Below are 16,373 nucleotides of genomic sequence, written 5' to 3'. Positions count from 1 at the left end.
AGTCCGCTCCGCTCCAGACCACGAGGCCCAAGATGGCGGCGCGGCATTCAAGTCGGCTGCAGCGAAACATAGGGAGGCCGTGCAGAAGCTTTTCCCTCAGTCTGAAGCATGGGACTTACCAGAAACGAACGGCAATGGAGCGGAGAGCCGAAGCGTCTCGCAATCGGAGGCAGATGACACTGTTCCCCTGGAGGATCCGCATGCTGCTCTGCTGCCCTGGGACACTGTGAGTAATTTACCTATGCCCCAAAGATCACACAAGGCCCAAACCGCGAGTTCGCCTGAACAGGAACCCACATTGAGAGATATCTTCTCCGCTGTCACTTCATGTAATCTCTCTATCACGGCACTTGCATCAGAGGTTAAGGGGATGAAGACAGAGATGTCTTTCCTCCGTCAGGATATGCAAAAATTAAGGGATCGGACCTCTGCTATTGAGGGACGTATTAGCATCATAGAAGATGACTGGGCCCCCATGCAAAGAGAGACACATGCTCAACAAATAATGGTAGCTAAACATGCTGCGAAACTCGATGATTTAGAAAACAGGCTACGCAGAAATAACGTCAGAGCTATTGGCATCCCTGAAAAAATGGAGGGCAGGAACCCGGTCGATTTTATTGAAAAATGGCTGCTGGATAAATTTGGGAAAGACTCGTTCTCCCCCATGTTTGCAGTGGAGCGGGCGCATAGGGTTCCATCTAGGCCCTTGCCCCCAGGCAATCCTCCTAGAGCATTTCTCTTCAAAATGCTTCATTACAGAGACAGAGACATAATTCTATCAAAAGCCCGCACTCTAGGAGATGCCCTGGTGATTGAAAATTCCAAAATATCACTGTTTCCAGACTTCTCGGCTGATGTACAAAAGCAGAGGGCCCAGTTCAATGATATTAAAAAGAGACTCCGCTCTCTGGAATTACAATATTCTATGCTTTATCCGGCTCGTCTTCGTGTAGTAGCCAGGGACGAGGTGCATTTTTTTGAGAGGCCCGCGATGGCGGTGCAATGGCTGGACAGAGAGGAAAAATCCTTACGAGAAGATCTGGGCAGAAGACGCAGAATTACCTGAAGATCAATACCCTTCCCTATACTCTGAGAGGAAAATTTCTTTTAGTAAAGCAATGATGGTGCAATTATTATCCGTTCATAATAGTTCTAGTCACAAGATGGCAATATTTGCTTCAAGGCGGAGGATACCGCACAGACAATTTACTGATGGTAGCTAAATCTACGCAAGTAAATCAAGGCCTGTTGCCTTTTGGCTCTTTAAAGCCGGCTACTGAATTTAGCCCCCCAGTTGCGTGTCCTTCGTGGACGCTACAGTTTCTGTTTTATTCTGTTGTTTTCTTTTTGATTTTTGTCCCCAGGGACACAGTTACTTCATTGGTCCTGGTACTGCCTCAACGATTTTTACCTGGCCTGAGGAAGCTACACCAAAGACTGCCTAATTTCTATGGTCTTGTTCGACATAATAATGGCGGCTCTCTGGAGCATTCTCTGTGTGTCCTATATAACTCACCCTCATCTATTTACGTTTTAATGCTTTATGGCTAAACAGATAATGCTTACTAGTTGGAATGTTAGGGGCCTGGGAGACAGAGTGAAACGCCTAGCTGTATTGCATATGCTTCAACGCATAGAATCCTCAGTAGTGTGTCTTCAGGAGACACATATGTTACCTGCTCAGGAATCCCCATTCTCTACAAAATTATTTACCGTTCAGTTTCATTCTGTCTTCTCTTCATATGCTAGAGGTGTCAGTATTCTGATAGGCAAAAATATAAGTTTTACTCATACATTATCGATTGTTGACCCTCACGGTCGCTATGTTTTTCTGGTATGTTCATTAGATGGGTTACAATGTATTATTGGAAATATATATATACCACCTCCCTTTTCGATAGAGGTTGTTAAGACGTTGGCCTCCTTCCTCTCACAACACCCGGGGATACCAGCAATTATTGTTGGGGATTTTAACAACTATTTAGATGCAGAGCTGGACAAAATGACCGCAAAGATCCCTTTGGGTGGGGTGGGGGGAGGACAAACGTCCTTTGCCCGCCTCATTGCGGAACTAGGATTGAGGGATGTATGGAGGATGAGTCATGCGCAGACAAAATGTTATTCATGTTTCTCTGCTACACATAAAGGTCTCTCCAGGATTGATCTCGGTCTGGGTAATGATTTGATGCTCCCATTAGTAACTTCTACAAAATATGAAGCACGAACTGTCTCTGATCATTCTCCCCTATGCTTAGAGATTTCCACATCGGGTGTTCTAAAGAGGAACTACTGGAAACTCAACCCTTTTTGGTTGTCATTGTTTCCTGCGCCTGACCCCATTTTTGATAACTTAGAATCTTTCATTAGGTTTAACAAACCTTCATCTAGCCCGGGTATTTTTTGGGATACATTAAAAGTATTTCTGAGAGGCCAATTTATCAGATCTATTAACACCATTAAGACCGAGACCAAGAACTGGGAACAAACTGTGTTGAAAGAGGTTAAGAGGACTGAATCGGCTTTTATCGAATCCCCCTCGGAGAGCACCGAGAGGTCTTTTCTTGAGGCTCAGCATATGGCCAACCATTTGATATTAACCACTGCGGAAAAGAAAAGGTTTTTTCTTCAACAAAAATATTTTGAGGAGGGAGAAGCCACAGGGCATATGCTTGCTATGATGATACACTCCCAAAAGGGATCATCCCACATAGAATCAATCATGAGCTCATCGGGCACTCTGGTTTCTTCCCATACTGAGATATTATCCACGTTCAGGGATTTCTATGCTGATGTGTACTCCACGAAAGTCAATCCTACCCTGTTGGAAATTAATTCTTCTCTAGATCACTGCCAATTACCGCAGCTCCCGCCTCAGGACGTAGCACAGTTGAACGCTCCCCTTGGGGTTGAGGAGCTCCTGGAGGCGTTGACGCTTTCCTCTCCTGGTAAGTCTCTGGGATCGGATGGCTTGCCGGCGGAGGTTTATAAGCGCTACTCTGAAACCCTAATAGTACACCTAAAGGAAGTATTTGAAGATGCCAAAAAAATAGGACGTTTACCCCAATCCATGAATGAAGCAATTATTGTTCTTCTCCTTAAACCTGGTAAAGAGGCCCATCTACCTGACTCGTATAGGCCCATATCTTTATTGACAACTGATGTTAAATTGTTGGCAAGGGTGCTGGCCACAAGACTTGCTAAAGTCATACACAAAGTGGTACATAGGGACCAATCCGGGTTTATCCCGTCGAGATCCACAGCCCTCAATATAAGAAGACTTTTTCTTAATCTCCAGATCCCTGTCGACAATCCTGGCAAAAGAGCAATACTATCATTGGATGCTGCCAAGGCTTTCGACAGCGTTGAATGGCCGTACCTATGGGAAACCTTGAAGCGTTTTGGCTTAGGAGATAATTTTATTCAATGGGTTAAGCTGCTATATTCGGCCCCCACAGTCAGGATCCGCGTAAATGGTGATCTCTCAGATTCATTTCCTCTTTTTAGAGGTACGAGGCAGGGGTGCCCACTCTCACCCCTGCTATTCGCACTGGCCCTTGAACCACTGGCAGAGGTGGTAAGATCCTCACAGTCTATTGTGGGCTTTGTCAGAGGCCCAATTTCTGATAAGATCTCTCTTTATGCGGACGACACTTTACTTTACTTAGGGGATGTGGAGGCTTCACTTACGAATGTGATGGAGATAATACAACATTTTGGTTCATTGTCGGGATTCTCCATTAATTGGAGTAAATCCGTCATTCTTCCGGTAGATGAGCCAATGGTTGATCTGCCGGTTAGTGCAAGACCGCTTAAAGTGGTCTCCTCATTTAAATATCTAGGAATACATGTGTCAGTCAACCCAAAAAAATACTTAGAAGATAATTTACTACCTCTTTTCAAAAGACTTCAAATGACATGCAATACTTGGTGTAAGCTCCCCTTATCAGTAATTGGTAGAATAAATTTAATCAAAATGGTCTGGGGACCTCAGCTTCTATACATTATGCACAATTCTCCACAATGGATACCCCATCAGTGGTTTAATCGTATTGAGACATTGTTTAGATCCCTAATTTGGAGGAAAAAAGTTGCTAGAATAAGCCTTTCCACCTTGCAGTATGGTAAAGATCGGGGTGGAGCTGCGGTTCCCAACCCTAAACTATATTTTTATGCCTCTCAATTGCAACATTTGAGTGGTCTTGGATTGCTAAACGATTTTGACTCGGTTGAAAGCATGCTGCGAATTGGAACATTAAATACATCGGTGCTGGCAATTTTGGAGGCGGGACTGTTACACCTGCCACAAACGGCCCCCACCATAGTTCTTCTCAAAAAATTATGGTCTACGGTCAAATCTAAATTACAAGTTCTGGGCTTCCTAGCAGAGACCCCTCTATGGAACAATCCGAACCTAGCAGAAGTCTATAAACTGGAGGGTTTCCAATTGTGGAGGAATGCCGGAATTCATAATATTTCCCAATTATTTCACCATAATATTTTAAAACCTTTTATGGAGTTGCAATCTGAATTTGGGCTTCCCAGACATCAATTTTACCGATATCTTCAGTTACGCCATGCCCTTCAGATTCAAAGCCGGTCAGCTGCTCTTGTACTTGTTACCCATCCCCTAATAAATGACATTTTCTATGGTCAGGAAAAAAAGGGTCTTATATCTCACATTTACTCACATTTGCTCTCTGCTATACAAGACACTGCAAATTTACCATGCAGACGTAGATGGATAGAGGACCTGGGAGAGGTGAGCGAGGATATCTGGGACACATGCCTTCAGACAGGGCCATTAACTTCAGTATCACAAACATAGACTTTCGCATTTATTCTTGCTACATAGAGCTTATCGTACGCCAATACAATTACATAGATGGGGCAGAAGGGATTCTCCCTTGTGCCCTAAAAGGTGTGGAGAAGAGGGGTCACTGATTCATTTGATGTGGCGCTGCCCCAAATTACACCGTTATTGGGGCGATGTTACCGATACAATTTCATCAGTATTTCAAATTAGGGTCCCCTTGGATCCCCTGATATGTATTTTGGGAGCAATTGATGAAGAAATATACCCCCCTCCTAATAATATAGCAATAATCAGATTATTATATCTGGCCCGTAAGTTGGTGGCCAGATTCTGGCTATCTGTAAATGTTCCAACCAAAAAACAATGGATAGAACAGGTAAATTATATCCTTATCAGAGAACATCTAACATATCAGCATAGAAATGCATCTCGAAAATTTAATTCTATATGGCGACCTTGGTTGGACTCCCCGGGATTGGCACCCCCACAATTAATTATGCACAGAATATTTCAAGTTTAAGTGTATACTGTTTGTTTGACAGAGGCGGTAATTGGTGTATTTATGCTGTGTATCCGGGAGACTGAACCTAATTGTGCAGACCAGGAGCAAGGTTTATGGTTAGATGACCAGTTTGTCATCTGGTAGCTGTGTTGGGTGGGAGAGTATTTGTTCTCTTACGCAATACGGTTTGTTGTTATATAAATGCAAAACCTATTTGATGCCACTGCTGTAACAATCTTTATTTACATTGAATACACATGGTCAAGAAAGCATTGAATGATCTGAGTTCACAACATATATGATGTCATATTTAATGCTTGACTGTCTACTATGTAACTTGTCTTTTGTGGCTCAATAAAGAATTTTCTGATTTAAAAAAAAAAGATTATTACCCAGCTGTAATTTATTGTTCTTTTATTGCAAGCTATATTTGTCTTGGTCAGATCTGCGCATCATACAGTTACATCTGGTGGCTTGTGAAAGTGTAATTTTATAACGCTTCCAAGGAACAGTTGCGTGATATTTTACCTCAAAAGCCTAGATGTCTCGAAACTGTAAACAACACAGATAACTTCTGCATTTGTGGCGAGGTTACATTTGCATCTCAAAAGTGCAGTATGACAGCAGTGGTTAAAAAATGTACGCCTCATGCGTGCAAATGTCGATTTACATACTGTGCAGAACGAGAATAGGTTTTCATGGATATGCGTGAGTGTGCACGAAAATGAGAACGCATATACGTGAAAATATGCGTAAATGCATGCAAATTCATGTAAAAAAAAAAAAGTCTGAAAAAGTAGATGCTCAAACAGGAGTATCACTGGCAAGAGGCCTAAGTATGTTTTAAGCAAAAAATAAAAGTAGCTTTGGTTTTTAATACAGAGAGCACTATAAATCATCTTCCTTTTTTTTTTTTTAATCCTATGAGCTATATTAATTAATCTTGGAGCTACCATCTGCTTTGGTGGTGGTAGATCCTTTCAATCACACTTTGGCATGAATAGTTTTCTGGGTTTAAACAGATTTCGGCATATTTTTACTGCATTACGGATTGGTATGTTGATGGACATTGCATTTCTGTTAATATTTGGATTCATTTTTTCATGAATGTAATTTTTAAATATTTCAAGCCAATATAGGTGTATAGCCAAATAGGAGATTTTGAATCGCATTGTAATTTTTACACACACATAATGTATCTTTCACACAGTGTGGCATTTTTATATTTATTTTTCTGAAAGTTGGAAACTTTGATTGCTGCAGCTTTTTTATATTCATTCACTAAAATGGTGAGCGCAAAAAAGGTTTTTGTTCCATAATTACAAATTGGAAATTGTTTTAAACCTCTCATGGGACTTTGTCGGCAACCAAACATAAGAAATTTTAAACACTTGTTTAAAAATAAACACAATGGTTTCCTTCATTGATTGTAAAACATTGTAAAATTCTCTGCTTGAATTGGTGGCATATTTTTTTTTTAAACAATTTTTGTACATTCACATAGAAGACAGGATCAATGTTAGAAAGATATACTTGACAGATAGTGGTTTGACCAGTTGTTGTCCACGAACTGAAATTAAACCCCCACAGTGCACTTCATCGCAGACTGTGGAAAATTTTGCATTTCATTTGGAAATCGAGGTCCCAAAGTCTGGCGGAAGAGTAGAGAGGCACGGAATCCAAGTTGCATGAGGTTCAGTGTGAAGTTTCCACAGTCAGTGTTGATTTGGAAGCCATGTCATCTGCTGGTGTTGGTCCACTGTGTTTTATCAAGTCCAAAGTCAGGGCAGCCCTCTACCAGGAAGGTCTAAAGCACTTCATGCTTCCCTCTGCTGACCAGCTTTATGGAGATGCTGATTTCATTTTCCAGCAGGACTTGGCACCTGCCCACACTGCTAAAAGTACCAATTTCTAGTTTAATGATCATGGTATCACTGTGCTTGATTGGCCAGCAAACGTGCCTGACCTAATCCCCATAGAGAATCTGTGGGTTATTGTCAAGAGGAAGATGAAAGACACCAGACCCAAATCAGTCCACTAGCAAAGCAACCTGGGCTTCCATAACACCTCAGCAGTGCCACAGGCTGATCGCCTCCATGCTGCATTGATGGAGTAATTCATGCAAAAGGAGCCCCGACCAAGTATTGAGTGCATACTTTACTGTACATGGACATACTTTTCAGTAAATCGACAATTCTGTATTAAAAATCCTTTTTTTTATTGGTCACCCAAGATGCTCTTGAAACTACTGTACATTGCTCTTTTACAACCGTATGTTACTAACCTTTATGGAACTTTTTTGGATTGTAGACTTGATGTTTTTACAATAAACCCACTATACAGTGTTTCACTATGTGTGGTTTTTATGTTTTTACACCCATCTTCGTGGATCACCAAGTTCACCTTTGATGTGGATCACTGCACCTCAGGGAGCTCATTTCTGTCGATATCGGTAGTGGCCCATTCACAGATCATCAACTTTGCATGCTGAATCCTGTTGAGGTTATTCCTCATGAATGCCTGTTTGACTCCTATGCTGTACAGTATACGAGTCCACCAAGTCTGGTAAGTGTGCCACTTTATCCTTTGTTTATACACAAGATTCAGTTTGACTTCACCGGGAGGAGTGTGAAACTTTTTCCTACACTATCTTGTTTATTCAAAACCTTTTAGAATGTTTTTTGATTCATTCACTTTTGAAACATTCCTTTTCCGCTCATTTTGTTTTTACACAACACATATTGTTATATTCATTTATAAGACATTATTGTTTTCAGCATATTTACATTTTTCCACGTCTATCTTTTTGTCACTAATATATTTTTTTTCACTATTTTGAGCGCCACATTATTTTTATCTATATTTACACTATATGTCTAGTGAAATGTTGGCAGCGAACTAGATTTATGTGCAATTTATCTATAGTACAAATATATAAAGCAAGGAATTTACCGTCGGTATGCATACTATTAGTGGTGTGTTTCGCAGTTATTCCCTCTTCTTCAAGTCTTTGTGTTCATATAAATGACAGATATATCCAGTATGAACAAACTTATATAGTATCTAGGGTTAGGAAAACATATACAGTGAATATATCCATGCCTAAGTATACATTTACAATATTTCAATTAAACTATCCCATGAAGAGAAACAACAACAAAAAATATGGGGGGGGTGTTAAAGAGCGAAAAATATCCCCATAAAAATCTCTTGTTACAAAAAGAGACCAAAATGAGTGTGGAGACATTCACCTCTTCCCAGGCTGTAGAAAGCTTAAGAAGGAAACCAAAAATGAGAGAGGAAGTAGGCTGAACCATACAAACGTATCTACAAAGAATGGGGGCCATAGACAGATCTGCAGTAAATTGTGTAGATTAGCTTTCCAAAAAAGGGGGAGAAGACAATATCTAGACTGCATCTCACTTACTATGATCAAGCCCCTGGTGAGCGTGCTCGCAGGGTGTGGTGACACATAGAAGAATTGGGCAATCCTGGTTCTACTTCCGTATTCTACAATTTGTAAAAGTTCTCCATTAATTATTACTCCACAAGCATAGATTCCCAGACAAACCACAGAGGCAAAGCTGGACCATCCGCTCACCTTGAGACACAGAATAGCTAAGGGATAAAAAGGACTGGTTTGTATATCGAAGGCAGGATCTCATAAGTTGGAAACTTCAAAATCTTAGTGTTTGTCCCAGTATATTCTTTTAGAAAAGAAGGCAACCAAGGTCTAAACTGCTCCAAAACAGACACCGATAATCCCCAAACATATCCCACCACATAGTCAACAAGTTCAAACGTATAAGTAACCTACTGGTGAAGTTCCAGTCAGCCTTCCAATAACCTACGTCAAACAGACATAATGAAGAGGGAGGTACAAGCAGACCCCAAAACTCCCCATTAAATACAGTGCTCAACATTTTGTAAATGAGTACACCCCATTTGAAAAAATAAAAACAATTTCCAAAATTTGGACAAAAGTGAGTTTTATAGAACGTTTGTTTAGCTGAGTTAGACTTACCGGTAACTCCATTTCCGAGAGTCTTCCAGGACAGCCCATGAGACCTAGGGCTCCTCCTACCAGGACAGGAAACATGTTAACCCCCACCAGATAAAAGGGTGGTCCTCCAGGCCCCAGTTCAGTATTCTCGAGAACCGTAGGACGTCCCCGTAAAACATGCATAATGTCAAGACAAAACCGGGTGGGAATCTGGCCTGTCCTGGAAGACTCTCAAAAAAGGAGTTACCAGTAAGTCTAGCTCAGCTTTTTTCTAAGCATGTTCCAGGACAGCCCATGAGACGATTAGCCAGAACTTACCAGTCTAGGGAGAGCAACTGCCTGAAGGAAGGACCTTAGGACAAACGCCTGCTCCTGAGCAGATAGGAGATCCAGGCGATAATGTTTAATGAAGGTCGAAAAACTGGACCATGTGGTAGCCCTGCAAATTGGTTGGACAACTTCTAACCACTACTGGTCTAGCCCTAGAAATTGATTTTAAGAATCTAGCTATAGTGGGATTTGCCAAGAGAGAAAATTGGAGAAAAACACTTATAGCTGCCACCTGTACCTTTAAGGTACTAACTGAAAGACCTTTGTCGACACCCTCTTGAAAAAATTCCAAAATTGAAGGAACATCATGAGTTAATCTTTGATTTTCAGATAACCATGAGTTACATTTCTTCCAAACCTTGGAATATATGGCTCTATATATGGCTCTAGTAACTGTTTTCTGCAATTTACCAGGGTCTTGACTACTTTGTCAGAGAACCCCTCGACGCTTAGTATCTTTTATTCAGATACCAGGCTGTCAAGCTTAAGGAAACCACCTGTGGGTGCGACACTGGACCCTGCGATAATAAGTCTTCTTTCTTCGGAAGACTCAGTGGAGGCTCTGAGTCCAGAGTCTGTAACAGGGAAAACCATGGCCTCTTGGGCCAGAAAGGGGCTATTAGGATAAGATCTGTTTCTTCTAGAAGAAACGTCCGGAGGACTTTAGGAATTAGCCTGATCGGCGGGAAGGCCTAACAGACGCCAAATCCCCAGTGATCGATCTGCTGGGTTTAGAGATAAGAACTTCTCTGTCTTGCTATTGTTCTGATCTGTGAACAGGTCCGCTTCGGGACAAAGATTTCGGGATGAAGGAACCAATTGTCTCGACATACCCGGTAGTGGCTGAGATGATCTGCCAGACAGTTTTGTGTCCCCTTCAGGTACACTGCTGTAATTGAGGCTAGATTCCCTTCTGCCCATGATAAAATCTCCTGGACGATAGATTTAAGTATCCGACTCCTCGTACCTCCCTGTTTTTTGAGGTACGCAACCGTAGCGATATTGTCGGATAGAATCTGGAGATTGTAACCCCTGATTTCTGTCTGAAATACCTGCAAGGCTCTCTGAACCGCTAGAAGCTCTCTGATTCAGTGAAGCTCTTGCTTCCTTGAGGACCATTCTCCTTGTGCCATTGTGTTGCTGAGGTGGGCTCCCCAACCCCAGGAACTCTCATCCGTTGCGATCCTCTGAGATATAGGAATGGACCACGGTAGACCTCTTGTTAGGTGCGGGTGCGTCCTCCACCACCACAAGCTTCTTTTTACCCTGGAGGGTGACAAGACCCTTTGATTCCAGGGAACTTGCGTCTCCGTCCCAGTTCCTTAGTAGAAACAGCTGTAATGGGCGTTGATGAAATCTTGCCCATGGCACTGTGGGAAAGCAAGAGGTCATCAGACCCACTGCTCTTGAAACCCCTCTGTGAGACCGACTGGTCTGTAAGGCTGACATTGTTTGCATCATCCTTGAGACCTTCTCCTGCGGGAGAAAAACTTTTTGGTCTACTGAGCAATGTTCGTACCCCAGACATGACACTTTCTGGGCCAGAATTAAGGAAGACTTCTCTTTGTTTATTAACCAGCCCAGAGACTGAAGGAAGTCCTGTAAAGTCTGGAGATCCGCTAATAACTTTTGGTATGACTCCGCCACCACTAGGAGGTCGTCCATGTAAGGGATAATAGTTATCGCCTTTAACCTTAGCGGAGCCAGTGCCTCCCCCAACACCATTGTAAAAATGCGTGGGGCTGAGGACAGACCGAAGGGGAGGGCTTGAAATTGAAAGTGTCGAATCTCTGTTCTATCTTGACCACTAGTCTTAAGAATCTTTGGAAGGCTGGATGAATTGGGTTGTGCAGATAGGCATCCCTCAAATCCAAAGTAGCCATGAAGCAGTTTGGGTAAAGCAGGTTTTTGATTGAGAACACGTCTTCATGTGAAAGTGCTTGTACCTGATCGAACGGTTTAGAGACTGGAGGTTCAGGATAAGCTGATATTTTTCTGAAGGCTTTCTGATGACAAAAATATGGGAATAAGAAGCCCTGATCCGACCGGAAAACTGGGATCAGTACCTTTTTGATCTAACAAATCTCTAATTTGGAGACCCAGGGCCCCTCGCTTTTACCCGATCTTGGGGAGGGAAGGTGACCAATAATCGCTCTGGCGGCTGGCAAGAAAATTCCAGCCTGTACCCATTGGTCACTAGGTCCAGGATGAATGGACTTGAGGTGACTGCTGCCCACTGTGGGAGAAAGGCCCTCAATCTTCCTCCCACTGGGAGACATGAGTCACTGTGGCTTGGCAGGTTGTTGAGGGTTAAACAAGACGCCCCCTCTACCTTTGCCCTTGTGCCGTGTCTATTGTTTTTGGGCCTATTGTGCCTTTCTCTAGGACCACAAACTTACTCCCCCGGTGGATGTGCTGCTCTGGGACCTTAGAAGAAGAAGGTAGGAATACCACCCTATTGCTACGCACATGAGGCTTAGAGGAGCCAGTTCCAGGAAACATGTTACCCCCCGTCCAGATGAAGCACTAATACTGACATGGGCCTGCAGGACTGCCCTTTTATCTGGTGGGGGATAACGTGTTTCCTGTCCTGGTAGGTGGGGCCCTAGGTCTCATGATCTGTCCTAGAAGACGCTTAAAGAAAGTAAGGTTAACTGCTTGCCACCCACGCCGTCGTGTTGCTAGGACTCAACGTGCCCCGATCTCTGTAAAGAGCCACGGCCCTTTAACCATGTGTCCTGCTGTGTCCAATCACAGCCGGTCACATGTAAACACGGAAATGCCAGTAATCGGCTCTCCTCGCCTCCATTTTGAAAGTTTTTTTTTTTTATTTTTTTGGTAAAAAAATTAAAAATTCAGCAGTGATTAAATGCCACCAAAAGAAAGCGCTATTTGTGTGAAGAAAGTTGTAACAATTTCACATGGTTACATTGTAGCATGACCGCAGAATTGTCATTCAGAAGTGTGACATCGCTGGATGCTGAAAATTGGCCTGGGCAGGAAGGGGGTGACAGTGCCTTGTAGGCAAGTGGTTAAAAATATAACTTGGATGACAAAATCTTCAGTTTTTTACTCAAACTAGTTGAAGCAAATATGAATACACCCCACAACAAAAAATACTATATCTAGTATTTTGTATAACCTCCGTGATTTGTAAGGACAGCACCAAGTCTAGGCATGGAATGAACAAGTTGGCGACATATTGCACATCTATTTTTTTCCATTCTTTAACCACTTGCCGACTAGCTCACGTACATTTACTGTGGCAGGTCGGCTCTCCTGCGTGAACAGACATACCTGTACGTCAGTCCATGCAAGGATAGCGAGCGCGTGCCCGTGGGTCCCCGCGGACTTGATGTCTGCAAGCGATTGCTGTGTACAGAGGCAGAATGGGGAACTGCCTATGTAAACAAGGTGATTCCCCGTTCTGCCTAATGACATGTTAGATCTTCTATTCCCAGTGATCGGGAACAGTGATCTGTCATGTCCCAGTGAGCTCATCCCCCCTACAGTTAGAACACACCCAGGGAACACACTTAACCCCTTGTGTTAACCCCTTCCCTGCCAGTGTCATTTTTACATTGATCAGTGCATTCTTATAGCACTGATCAAAGTAATGATGTCATTGGTCCCCAAAAAGTGTCATTTGGGGTCAGATTTGTCTGCTGCAATGACGCAGTCCCGTTAAACATTGCAGATCGCCACCATTACCAGTAAAAACAATTAAAAAATAAGTCCCTAAATCTATCCCGTAATTTATAGACGCGATAACTTTTGCGCAAACCAATCAGCTTTTGTGTGGTCATGCGACGTTGTACCTTTTTTTCCCACAAATAGAGCTTTCTTTTGGTGGTATTTTCCCACAAATAGAGCTTTTTTTTATGGTATTTGATCACCTGCGGTTTTTATTTTTTGCACTATAAACAAAAAAAAGCGACAATTTTTGAAAAAAAAAAAAAAAGCAATATTTTTTGCTATAATAAATATCCCCAAAAAATATAAAAATAAAACAAATTTCTTCCACAGTTTAGGCCAATATGTATTCTTCTACATATTTTTGGCAAACAAAATCACAATAAGTGTATATTGATTGGTTTGTGCAAAAGTTATAGCGTCTACAAAATAGGGAATAGATTTATGGCATTTTTGATATGATTTTTTTTTTTTTTTACTAGTAATGGCGGCGATCTGCGACTTTTATTGGGACCGCGACATTATGGTGGACAGATCGGACACTTTTGACACTATTTCGGGACCATTGACATTTATACAGCGATCAGAGCTACAAATAGCCATTGATTACTGTATAAATGACACTGGCAGGGAAGGAGTTAAACACTAGGGGGCGATCAAAGGGTTAAGTGTGCTCCCTGGATGTGTCTTAACTGCAGGGGGGATGGGCTCACTACAACATGACAGAGATCACTGCTCCCGATGACAGGGAGCGGTAGATCCCTGTCATGTTGCTAGGCAGAACAGAGAAATGCCTTGTTTACATAGGCATCTCCCCGTTCTGCATCTCCTCGTCGCAATCGCGGGCCGCCGGCGAACTTCCCGCTGGGCAGCAAATTCAAAGGGACGTACAGGTACGCCCTTTTGCCTACCCGTGCCATTCTGCCGACATAAATCGGCGTGCGGCGGTCGGCAAGTGGTTAATAATAAAAATAATAATAATAATTATTATTATACAGGATTTATATAGCGCTGACAGTTTGCGCAGCACTCTATTATTATTTTTGTGTTAGGGTGTTTAGTGATTATTTTATTTTTTAAGGGGTAAGGGTTAATTAAGTATTTATTGATTGTTAGTATTTATTGAATGTATTTTTTATTTATGATTTTTATTTATTTGTGTATTTATTTTACATTTATTAATTTATTATTATTCATATAATAATACATTAAAATACAAAATAAATAAAATAATAATAAATAACTCTAATAGGGATGAACCGAACACCTGGTTTGCACCAGAATATACCAAACAGGCAAAAAATTCGGCAGAACACACGAACACCGTTAAAGTCTATGGGACACAAACATGAATGATCAAAAGTGCTAATTTTAAAGGCTTATATGCAAGTTATTGTCATAAAAAGTGTTTGGGGACCTGGGTCCTGCCCCAGGGGACATGTATCAATGCAAAGAAATGTTTTTAAAAACGTTGTTTTTTTCGGGAGCAGTGATTTTTTTAATGCTTAAAGTAAAACAATAAAAATGAAATTTCTTTATCGTATATCATAGGACACAGAGCCTCAAGTAATTGGTGGGTTATGGGCCTACCTTCAGGTGTTGACACTGGTATAACCAATACAGGAAGTTGACTCCCCTATATAACCCCTCCTCCTTCCAGGAGTCCTCAGTTTTTTCTCCAGTGTCTAAGGTGTTGGTCACGAGCGAAGATGTGCTCTGAGGAGCTCCAGGGAGGGATCCATGCTGGATTTAAAAAACCACAACCGGATCCATCCTCGCCACTGAGGCCATAGGATGGTACCTGGGCCTCCTTTTGCAGGATCAAACTGGAAAGAAAACCGGTAATTCTGGCAGCACCAGCATGGCCCAGAAGGTCATGGTATGCAGAGGTCGTAAAGATGGCAGTGGAGGATCTGTGGTCCCTTCCACTAAGGCCAGACCTGCTCTCACAGGGGCCGATATTCTATCCTACTTTACGAATGCTAAATTTAATGGCCTGGCTATTGAGACCCACATTCTGAAAAGACGTGGGCTTTCCAGGGCAGTTATTTCTACTTTAATGCTAGGAAGCCAGCTTCTAGAGCTATATATTATAGAGTCTGGAAAGCTTATGTTTCCTGGTGTGAATCCAAGGGTTGGCATCTTCGGAGATATATTAGAGGCAGAATTCTTCCCTTTCTACAAGTAGGTGTAGAGATGAAGTTGTCCCTGAGTACTATTAAGGGCCAAGTCTCAGCCTTATCAATTTTATTTCAAAGACCACTTGCTACGCATTCTTTAGTCCAGGGTTTCATGCAAGGAGTGATGCAGATTAATCCACCAGTTAAATCACCCTTAAACCCTTGGGACTTGAATTTAGTTTTGTCAGTGTTACAAAAACCGCCTTTTGAACCATTACAGCATGTTCCCTTAGTCCTTCTGACTAGGAAGCGGATATTTTTGGTTGCTATATCCTCAGAAAGGAGGGTTTCAGAATTGGCTGCTCTTTCCTGTAAAGAGCCATATTTGATTATTCATGAGGACAGAGTGGTGTTACGCCCTCGTCCAGGCTTTTTGCCAAAAGGGGTTTTCAGGCTTTCATCTGATTGAAGATATTGTCCTGCCATTGTTTTTTCCAAAACCATGTTCCAAGGAAGAAAAGTCACTACATTGTCTTGATGTGGTGAGAGCAGTGAAGATCTATTTAAAGAAAACTGCTCAGATTCGTAAGACTGATGTCTTATTTGTTCTGCCAGAGGGTCCTAAAAAAGGACAGGCAGTGTCAAAATCCACTGTGGCTAAATGGATTCGGCAAGTTATAATTCGAACTTATGATTTAAAGGGAAAGATTCCCTCTTTTCAAGTTAAGGCACACTCTACCAGAGCGGTTGGTGCTTCTTGGGCAGTGCGTCACCAGGCCTCCATGTCTCAGATCTGCAAGGCCGCGACTTGGTCTTCAGTGCATACATTTACAAAATTTTATCAAGTAGATGTAAAATGGAATGAGGATATCGCCTTCGGGCGCTGTGTGCTGCAAGCAGCAGTATAAT

This window comes from Aquarana catesbeiana, linkage group LG02, assembly GCF_042186555.1.
Source record: "Aquarana catesbeiana isolate 2022-GZ linkage group LG02, ASM4218655v1, whole genome shotgun sequence".
Classification (NCBI taxonomy): Eukaryota; Metazoa; Chordata; class Amphibia; order Anura; family Ranidae; genus Aquarana; species Aquarana catesbeiana.
The sequence above is the reverse complement of the archived record's forward strand: the minus strand, read 5'-3'. Positions refer to the sequence as shown.